At 36.5% G+C, this 11289-nt stretch overlaps 1 pseudogene; it reads right to left on the bottom strand.

Moving 5' to 3' along the window:
- Positions 1–652: 652 nt before the first annotated feature.
- LOC138170652 (protein SET-like) lies at positions 653–2312 on the bottom strand (annotated as a pseudogene).
- Positions 2313–11289: the final 8977 nt, after the last annotated feature.

The following is an 11289-nucleotide window of genomic DNA, read 5'->3' as shown; positions in this document are numbered from 1 at the left end:
TTTGACTTTCAAATAAAAAAGCATGAATTGGTAAACATGAAAGAGAAATCATAAGACAACCAAAAAAGGTTAAACTGATTATCTTTTTATATAGGAATATGACACATGTATCATATAAGCACTTTATCATTATTAAGACAGATAAGAATTCTAAATTAAAAGTGTGGTGGTGAGTACCTAATGTTTGGGCAACTTTTCTTAAAAAATGTTGGAATGAAAGAGAGATACCCTGGGAGAAAGGGGAAGGAAAAAGAAGAATGAGGAGCATTAACTCATAAAAGAGGTATGCAGGAAGAGCTCTTGCAGCTGAGGGGGGGGGGGGGGGGGGGGGGGGGAAATTTTTTGTGTGTGTGTGTGTGTGTGTGTACCCATTTAGTTTTATTGTAACAAAGCAGCTTGTACATTTTAACGTTTAAAACTGAGCATCTTCCTTTCCAGTTAAACAAAAAGGACAATTTTAAAATAAACAAGAACAAAATTACAATAGAGAATATCAATTCCAAATAAGATCCTACAGGTTCTACTGATTCTCCATTGAGTTGCAGGGCTCAAAGTCATCATTAGGAGAGAATTTTATTTTAAAACTGTCATCTTAAAATGCAAGGATGTCTGTTAAACATCACAATTAAACATGCCAAAGGAGAAGCCATGTTGTCAAACTGCACACTTAACCCACCCAAACATCTCAAACCCACCCGTGCTGACCTGCTATAACCCCATGATTTTTTTTTTAGTTTTTCATTTTTTTAAACAAGAGAAAGTAGATAGATACATGTTGGTAAATGCTAACTGTCCATATTCACATAGAGACACAGTAATCTCTGAGCCCAATATACAGAGAAAGAAGGAAAAAAGCTAGAATTCTATGCACTACTACATAGGGGCCTAGCACCCTTCAGCTTCCAGCATTGTGAAGAGAGCAGAAGGTTTTCTTTTTTCCCACAGAACACAGTGTGTGTTGATTCCATAAACAGTTTGTTTTTGGATAGGAAGGGATAAAAATATGAACTTGGAACAGAAACTGGTAGAGATCCTTTTCCCACTGTATTCTGCTCAAGGTATCCCCCCCCCAAAAAAAAAAATTGTGAACCATGGTGTAAAGAGGAGAGAAAGAGACCTCAAGAGAACAAGGTGAATGCACACAAGAGAAAAAAAATAAAATAAAAAGACTGCAACTTGCTCCCAGGGACTGAAGAAAGTTAAAAAGGTAAAAGAAGGTTTGGAATCCATCAGTGTTCTATTAGTCATCTTCTCCTTCATCCTCCTCTCCTTCTCCCTCATCACCATCTTCATCTTCATTTTCTTCACCTTCATCACCTTCTTCATCAATGTCCTCCAATCTTTCTTCTTTATCATCATCATCATCTTCTTCTTCTTCTTCTTCTACTTCCCCTTCTTCATCATCCATATCAGGAACCAAGTAGTACTGTAATGGATCGGGCCAGATATCATCTTTGATGACCTCTCCTAATTCATCTGCACCTGCATCAGAATGGTCAGTGAACCAAGTAAAAAAGCTTTCTGGTTCTTCATGCTGCCTCTTTCGGCTGGCTTTATTCTGTGTCTGATTTGAACATTTCATCAAGTCCTTCCCAGATTTCCATTTGATTTCAGTTGATTTTGAAGATGGATCTATATTTTCATTAAGATGAAACTCTTGGGGGGGGGGGGGCAGGTAGCACAGCGAGTAAGAGCACCAGGTCCAGTGTCAGGATGACCTGGAGATCGAATCCCGGGCTCAGACACTTAGCACCCACCCAGAAACACCTGGACGTGTAAGCTTGAGCAAGTTACTTAACCCCGATTGCTTAAAAAAAAAAAAACTCTTTGGAGAGAACTTTATTTTCAAAGTAAGGGTTTTCATCAAAATAAAAATCTATTCTGTAATCTGATTTAATATCTTCAAACTCTGTCACTTCAACTCTGGTCAAATAATGCAGTGCCTCTTCATCCTCCTCCCCAAGCAGTGCAGATACTTGTGGATGGTAAACAAAAGTTGTTACCCAGAAGTTTGGTATTTTGGCGATCAATTCTGACCTCTTCTGGAAGAAGGCTTGGCGGAGTTTGTTATATTTCTTTTCTACTTCCAAAATTTCCTCACTGGCTTGCTCATTCTGTCTGTCTATTTCATTCTGTACTTCTTCAATATGTTCAATTGCTTCCTGCTGTTCTTTTTCTGAGGTCTCATTGGCTCCTTCGTGGTTGGAGTTGAGATCCTTTTTACTGAATTTGGCCACCTGAGCCAACATGGTGCTGCTCTCTTAGCACTCACGGGCTCCAGGGAGGAGAGAAGGGAGAGGTGGGGTGAGCAGACAGCTGCCTTTCAGCTCACACACCACACGGGGCGGGTGGCTTCGCTCGGTCAGCCCGCTCGGGGATTGAGGGGGGCCTCGGCCGCCTCCTCCTGGGGTTTCGGCCACTCTCTCCGTGCCGCCTAACGGGGAGGGATAGGGGGGAGACCCTGAGACGGGGAAGGGGAGGGGCAGCAGCGGCAGTATCTTCCTAGGTCTGAGTCTTCTGCTCCTGCTCACAGTGATGCATAGAAGCCCTCCTTCACTCATGCTCTCTTCCTCTCTTTCCAGAGCCGCCTCCTCCAGCACCACTACCAGCACCAATACTACCTCCACTACCTCCTCCACCACCAGTGCTGGCAATTGTTGAACTTCACCCACATTTGAATTAGTTTAGGGAGGGGGCAATTAGATACATAAACAGAAGTGTAGACATAAATTTAAATAGGTATTGATATGCAACCAATTCATAATATACATATTTCTTATGCAAAATGGAAATAGAAAGGAAAGAAGCAGCTTATCAGTTCCAGATTTCAAAATGTATTACAGAATGACAATCATTAACACAATTTGTCAATGATTAAGAAATAGAGTGATACATTAGGGATGTGAATTGGGAACACCATATACTGTGGCTAATCACTATAGAAATATTTTGTTTGTTAAGCCCAAAGAGCCAAGCTTTTGGGAAAAGGAATTACCATTTGACAAAAATTGTCAGGAAAAATGAAAAGGAGTTTGGCAGAAAGTAGTCATAGAGAAACAACTCACACCACAAAGCTAGATAAGCTTAAAATGAATTAATGACTTTTACATAGAGTGTAAGCAAATTATGGAAGCATAAAAAGAATGAACCTCTCACAATTATGGAAAAGGGAAGGACTTAAAAGCAAACAAGCATTAAGAAGCATCAAAGGAAGTGATATACTTTTTTTTAAGTGTATAATTGTCATTACATGAAATCTTAAAAAGATTGCACAAACAAAACAAATGCAACAAAAATTATAAGGAAAATAGGAAATGGGGGGGGGAAGCAGCAAGTTTCTGTCATAAAGCTCTCATTTTTCAAATATATAGGAAACTGAGCCAAATTTGTTTTTTAAAAAAAAGAACAATTGGGCAACCAGGTATCACATGGAGTAAGAGCACTGGCTCCAGTATCGAGATGACTTGGGGATTGCATCTGGGCTCAGACACTTAGCACCTACCCAGAAACACCTGGCCATGTAACCTTGAGCAAGTTACTTAACCCCAATTGCTTAGGGGAAGCCAGGTGGCTCAGCAAGTAAGAGCAATGGCCCCAGTATCGGGATGACCTGGGGATCAAATATGGGCTCAGATACTTAGCACCACACCCAGAAATAACAGGCTGTGTAAGCTTGAGCAAGTTACTTAACCCCGATTGCTTAAAAAAAAAAAGAACCAGTATTCAGTTAACAAATGATCAAAGGTAGTTTTCCTAAGAAGAACTCAAAGCTATCAATAGTGACATGAAAAAATTATCTAAAACATTTCCTATGGGATAAATGCAAATTAAAATAACAGAGGCACCATCTCACTTTTATCCAATTGACTGACATGGCAGGAAAGTTAAATGACAGATCTTGGAGGTTTCTGGAAAAATTGGGAAACATGCACTGTTTGTGGAGTCCAAATATTGTGGAGAACAATTTAGCAATACATTCAAAGGGTTACAAAACTCTACATACAATCTGACTCACCAATACTGTTAGTACTTCTGTAAGGCAAAGAAATCAAGGAAAAGGAAAAAAGAATCTTATATATATATTTACTGCAACTCTTTTTGTTGTGGTAATGAATTGAAAATCGAAGGGATGCTTGTCAATTAGTCAATGTTTGAGTAAATTGTGGTAAGTAATTTTGATGAAACACTATTGTACTTTGGGAAATGTTGAGCACGATGCTTTCAGAAAATATGTGGAAGAATTATGTGAACTCATGCAAAGTAAAGTGAACAGAAACAGAAGAACATTGTGCACAGTAACAACATCATAAGAATGTAGAACAGTGAAAGACTTTGCTACATGTAATGTAATGCCAAGCAAAGGCAACTTCCCAAGGTTCAAAATACCAGCATAGGTTCTCTCCATTTTATTCAGTGACAAATTAAGAACAGAGAAGATCAAAATATGACATAATTCAAAACACAACATTTACTAAGTGTGATTAAATAGTCTTCAAGTACTACCTACCCCAGGACCTTACATTCATTCAATCAATTACAAAGTCCCTGTTCTAAATACTACTCCACCCCTTGGCTGTACCTTAATTTAGTCCATCACAAAGCCCCTCTTCTCAAATGGAGATTAGTTTCCACTCATAAGTAAAGTACTTTCATTTGTTCAATCTTAGAACACAAAAAGGTCAAAAGTTCCCCACCCCTGGATCACAACTGAATCTACCCCAGAGTTACAACAAGTTTAAGCACAGCACTTAATACCCAAATGCAGGTCTTTTCTTCATCTTGACACAAGGCAAGTTCTCAGCAATCTTTGTTCCTGGGGAGACAAAGCTTAGCAACGCCACAAGATGCATTGCCAGTCTCTTCATTAATTCATCCTCTGTCTGCAGAACAGTCCTAGGACCCCTGAAAATATTAGCAAAACCCTCTCCCAGGATTTCTGTAAACATACAACAAGAAAATCCTTCTTCAGGGCTTCGGAACCAACAGAAAGGTTCCCAGACTCCTGCAACAACAGCACTGTCCTTCACCAGTGGACAGTATTCACTCTCTGTCTGCAGGACAGTCTCAGTAGCTCTGAAGCAACAGAAAGGTTCCCAGACTCCTGCAACAACAGCACTGTCCTTCAGCAGTGGACAGTATTCACTCTCTGTCTGCAGAACAGTCTCAGGAGCTCTTAACCAACAGGCAGGTACCAGGACCCCTGCAACAACAGGACTGTCCTTCACCAGTGGACAAATCTGGCAAAACAACATCAAAACAAACAGACAAAGTACCAGCAAAACAGCCATGTCTCCTCAGTCCTTGGCAGCTCCAGGGGCAGGTCTCAAAAGTCCAGGGCAATTCAAACTGGCCCTCAGCAATCCTCTCCATCTCTCTCCGCCTCCAAAAGGGTGCTGCTTCCAAAAAGTTCTTCTGCCTCTCATGTCTCTCCAAATCTAAGTCACCAGTTCCTCCCAGTTCAGCACTCTCTTTTCACTTCAACAAGTCCATCCCACAAGTGGGGTTAACAAGCTCTGGGTTTTAACACAATCAAACCAAAAATCAAGCCAATACAGGGGAATCTTTAAATGCCATTACTGTTACATACACTTATCAAGAAATGATCCATGACACTCCCAAAAGATCTATAATGGAAAAAGATATCTGGGGCAGAGTGAAGATGGCAGGGTAGGAACAGTACTTCAGTGTGGTTCCCTTTTCCAACTCTTACAAATCATAAAAAAAAGACTATACAAATTTTGGAGCTACAGAACCCATAAAATGACAGAGAGAAGCTAACCTCAGCCTGAAAGCAACCTAGAAGGCTGGCAGGAAGGGGTAGTGGAGTAAGAGATTTTAGCCTCACATGTATATATATATATGTGTGTGTGTGTGTGTGTGTGTGTGTGTGTGTGTATGTATATATTAATTCGTTCATGCATTTATATATTCATATGTTCATGCATATATATGTCTATATAACACTGTATATGGGCATACGAATATATAAGTGAGTGTGTGTGTATATATATATATGCATATATATACATATATATATATATATATACACACAGATACAGGGCACAGGACCAATTTAATAGGAAGTGATGATACTTAAAATGTGAAATTAAGAGGTGAGAGAGGAATATAATGAGAGGAGATGAGGAGTGACAAAATAGGGTAAATTATCTCATATAGAAGAGGCAAGGGGAGAGTTACAATGGAGGAGAAGAATAGGAAGGCAAAAGGGAATGGGTAAACCTTATTCTCATTGAATTTGGCTTAGGTAGGAATGACATTCATACTAATTAGGGTATCTCACCCTACAGGAGAGTAGTGGGGAAGTGGAGAAGAGAGCAGATTATGGAAGGGAGGGCTGACACCCACTTTTGAAAAGTGACAGGATTTAAGCAGAGAATAGAAAAAAATAAGTTGTGGGATAGGATGGAAGGAAATATAGTGATTATTTCACAATATATTGACTATGGAAATGTTTTCCATATCTACCCATGTACAACCTATATTGTACTGCATATCTTCCCATTAAGGGTGGGTGACAAGGGAGGTAGGGATAGAATCTGCAATTTGAAGTTTAAAATCAAATCTTTAAATATATATAATTATCTTCATCATCATCATCATCATCATTTTACATGTCATTGGGAAATATGATGTACAGGCACTGAGGCCTAGAGATCCACTGTGCCCTACTGGAAAATCTCAGGCATGATGAGCGAAGATATGTGAGAGAGCAGCTTGGGGGAGGGAATATTCAGTGGGATCGCTGTTTTGGGGTCCTGTGTAGGGGGAAATGGGGAGAGAGTTTACAACTTAAAATCTTGTGGAAATGAATTATATAAACCAAAAAATAAAAAAGAGAGAAAAAATTTTTAAATGAAAGTATGAAAATAAAAAGCTATCCACTTGCAGAGAGAAAAAAGATGATGGATTGAAGCATACTTTTAACTTTTTATTGTTTTGTTTTGCATCATGGCTAATAGGGAAATATTTTTGGCAAGTTTTCACATGTAGAACTGATATCAGATCATTTTCTTCTCAAGGAGGGGGTACAATTGATGAGAGGAAGAGAATTTGAACTCAAAAATAAAATATTAAGTTTTAAATATAATTGGGAAATATTTATCAAAATGAGTATGTGAAAGAACAAAACTCATGATAAATAATTCAAAAGATCACTTTATTGTAATTCAAACTCTACCAGTACAGCTTGTAGTCTGTCCATACCTTTATTCAAAGCCTGCATGAGTATACCACACATTCTCAAAACAAACCAAAAAAAACCAATCTCCTTACGTTAACCTCTCTGACCTTGTTTTAGATTTGTTCTATACAGAAATTGTTCAGATTTGGTTGGGTATCATAATCTCAGGACATTTTCCAGCTTGGTGGATTGTGTCAAGGCTTGTGTCCCACTAATAAAGCCTTTGAGATCTCAGGTTATCTCTTCACTACAAAGGAACATTTGAAAGAACTCCAGTGTACAAACCCAATAGGATAATATATTTGGACATAGAAAGGAACTTGAAAGTCATCTAATCAAAACCCCTCATTTTATAGTCAAGGAAACAAAACCTGGAATGCCTATCTGACTTTCATAGGTGGTAAGGCAAAGTTGGGACTTGAACCTAGAGCTTTTGGTGTTATTTTTCCCTGCACTGCATTGTCTCTTTAATACAATAATCTTGATATTGTGCTTTACGACAATGAAATAATCACTTGCACAAACACTGACAGACAGACAGACACACAGACACACCACTTGGGAAGATCAAATATTTATATACCCATCTTATTAATGATGAAAGTGAGCCTGAAAGGGATAAATTAGGTGACAACCTAACTGAATAGTAGCGTTTATGTGTTAACAGAAAAGAAATAGTTTTTACAATAGAAAAAAAATACATTTCTCTATTTTTTCATTACAAAGGAGATAACTTTATTCAGTGGCATTAATCTGTGCAGTCATGTCAAAACATTTTTCAGAGTAAGATAACATGGAAGAATGGAAATGATCTTTCTCCTTATCATCAGCTTATTTAATTTTAAGCTTATTAGCTCTTCTATTTGCAGCAGTTTTTGTTTGTTTGTTTGTTTAGTATCAGGTTATTGTAGTTACTGTTGTTGATGATTAGACTGTGAGGCATGATAACTGCTTAAACCTTTTGAAAAACACATGTAACAACTTGTCTCAGCTCCATGCTTAAATAACTCCCTCCATTATGTATCTTCATTTTACAATTATTTTTTATCATTTCCAAAAAAATGACCAAAATCCATTTGACCTTTGCTAATTTGTATATTATTATCAAACAAACAATTCTGGGTTTTCTCTTTTTTTTCATGTTAACCAATGAAAATAAAATGATAACTTTTCTACTTGTCTTAAAGCTCTTCTGCTTTGAATTGAGCCCTATACTCAGTTATAAATCCAGAGATTTAATACCACTTATTTTATTGATCTAGATATGATGCAACTATATTTGTGCATTTGTCTGTTTCTGATCTTTGGGATGTTCAGCATCAGCCTAGTTGGTTGAGTTGAGGAAAGAGAAGCAAAAATGTTATAAAACAGTAAAATCTAATGACACATTATTTTACTACTAGAATTTATTCTGCTTGGATGTTGTGATGTAAAATGTTTGCCAAGAAAATTGAAAGCATTATTTTCTTTGATTGGGAAAACTCCACACAATTTTTAGAATATAATATTTTTGACATTTCAATACCTTTCTGCTAGAAAATATATCGTTTTTTCCCCCTAGTGCCTCCAAACTACCAATATAAATGCTAAAATCATTAGTCACCTTCTTTGATATTTTTTTTATTTCACTTTTTTATGAGGAACAATATAATTTATAAATATTTTTTCCTTGAATTTCTACAATAAAAAGACAAAAAGAATAAATACATACTTACATGTTTACATATTTATATTTATACATACATATATGTATATATTAATTTTTATAAAAGGAACTATCAGAAAATTGGGAAAGAAGTAGAATCTCCTCTTTCTGAAATATCACTACTAGTGTATGTCATACTAAAAAAAAAAAGCACACAAAGCTAAACAGAAAACTGCTTTCTTTGAAATACAAAGCTGTACTAAAATAAGGGATTCAGTATACTTAAAATGTTGGAGGCAATGGTAGAAACATTATTCAAATACAATGAGTAGCTTCCATGTGCACACCAACCAAACCCCTCCCCCCCCCCACCACTTTTTTTTTCCTTTAAGAAAACTCTTAAAACCTTCAAACTGTGCTATCAACTCCTGATAGATTTTGGTTTAAAGCTTCCTTAGAAGCAGGTTTCAAAAACAAAACAAATCAATATGGCATGTCAAATAGAAACAAAGAGAGAAAGTCATTGTTAGGCATTGCTCTACCCTAACCTCCATCAAATGAAAACTAGGGAAAAGATCAGAAAAAAAGCAATTTGGCTAAGCACAAAGAATTTTAAAACAACTATTTTCTCTTTCTTCTATGAGCTATCAGCTGACTCTTTCGTTTCAATGATATACCAAAGAGCAAACATGTGCAAATAAAAAAAATGTTCACTTATTTTTCATCCACAGAAATTTATTTGCGTATTAGTGAAATTAAACATGAAAATTAGAAATTCATACTTCTTACTTATAATTCTATAAATCACAGAATATTTGTGGTTTTATATCAAAAGTTAGCATGTATAATATAGTGACTTTATGTTATCCTTAGCAAATGAACTTCCCTTTTTTTGTTGTTTTTGTTTTTATTGGGTCACAATAGACTAATGTGAAACCCTTGCAATATATGTTGAGCAAGATTCAATTGCTAAACCATTGACTATGTAGTCATCTAAATGGTTCTCTAAGCTGCATATCAAATGGTGGTCCACATTTTTTTTCTCTTTTCTTAGAAAAAATATTAATTCCTATAAAAAAGACTACTTTGAGTCAATTTGGGACTTTGTGAGGTAGGAGTTTCTGCATAATCCATGAATTTGTGGATGTCTTGCCATGGTTATGAGGCTTTATACTTCCTCTCAATTTGTAAATTCCTAAATTTATCCATTGTAATTAATCATTATTGCTATCATGATATTGCTCTTATTGTCTTTGTGTTCCTAAGATATGTGAATGCAGGCCTTCCTTAAACAATATATCTTTGAATAATCGATGAAATCACTATCATTCGATTTATATTACTTTTACATGTCTTCCACTGGTTTAAGTTAAATTTACATAGGGGGATCAAATGAAATCATAATAGAAAGGTAGAATTCAATTCAATAAAGTTCAATAAACATTTGTTTATTTTTTAATGTTTACATTTACTATGTTTGACATTTGTTCAACTTGCACTAATTATTTAGTATTATAAATCATTTTTCATGTTAACTCATTGCAGTGTTTTAATACATATGTACTCACTGATCATATAAAACTTACATTTAATGAAGAAGGTGAGGAAAACAAATAGTAGCATGACACAATTTTACACAATAACCACATGTGTTTATTTATTTATTTTTATTTAAAAAATCAGAGAATGATGACAGAACATTTTAGGGAGAGAGTTGTTACCTACAGTGGATTGGAGAAGATTTCATATGGATAAACTGATATTTGATTTCTTTTTCAGGGCATAGGTATCAGTTCAACAGCAAAGAGGTAAGGATGGAATGTAGAGAAGCATACAGAACAGAGCAATCTAAGACATAGAAGAAGGAAAGTGTAGGACAAGTCCTAGGGGGCATTAATGCACTTTGACTACAGCACAGAATATGATGATGACAGATGCTACATCTCGACAGGAGTGCAATTGAAAGAACACTGATTTTTCAACAAAAGGACCTGACTCCAAATCCAGTCACTGTCAGTTGCTATCTGTAAATTTGGCCAAAAAAATCTTTGGATCTCAAATTTTTAATGTGTAAAATGAGGGAATCAGACAACATGGCCTTTAATGTCATTTTTAGTCCTAAAGCCATAACCCCTAGTGTAGGGGCAAAACTAGACAGAAATTGGAGGGAAATTAGAACAGTTTATTGTGAGGTTCAACAAATAGCAATCACTTAGAATATGTGTTTGCATGGGCAGTCAGCAAGGGACTATGCTTACTACATCAGGGAGATGGGCTTTTATGAATGGTGGTAAAGAAACAAGGGATTTCCCAGGTGGCTCCAGGTTGCCTCATGATTATCCAAAAGGCATACAATTAAAATATTCCACATTTTGGGGGAGAAGTTGTAACATCTGTTAATAAGGACTTCCAGTGTTGCAATACTCTTTGGACCATAAAAAAG

This window comes from Petaurus breviceps, unplaced genomic scaffold (assembly GCF_028583685.1).
Source record: "Petaurus breviceps papuanus isolate PSGF00001 unplaced genomic scaffold, PetGlider_PUasm1.0 126, whole genome shotgun sequence".
NCBI lineage: Eukaryota > Metazoa > Chordata > Mammalia > Diprotodontia > Petauridae > Petaurus > Petaurus breviceps.
This window is presented reverse-complemented; position numbering and strand designations above follow the sequence as displayed.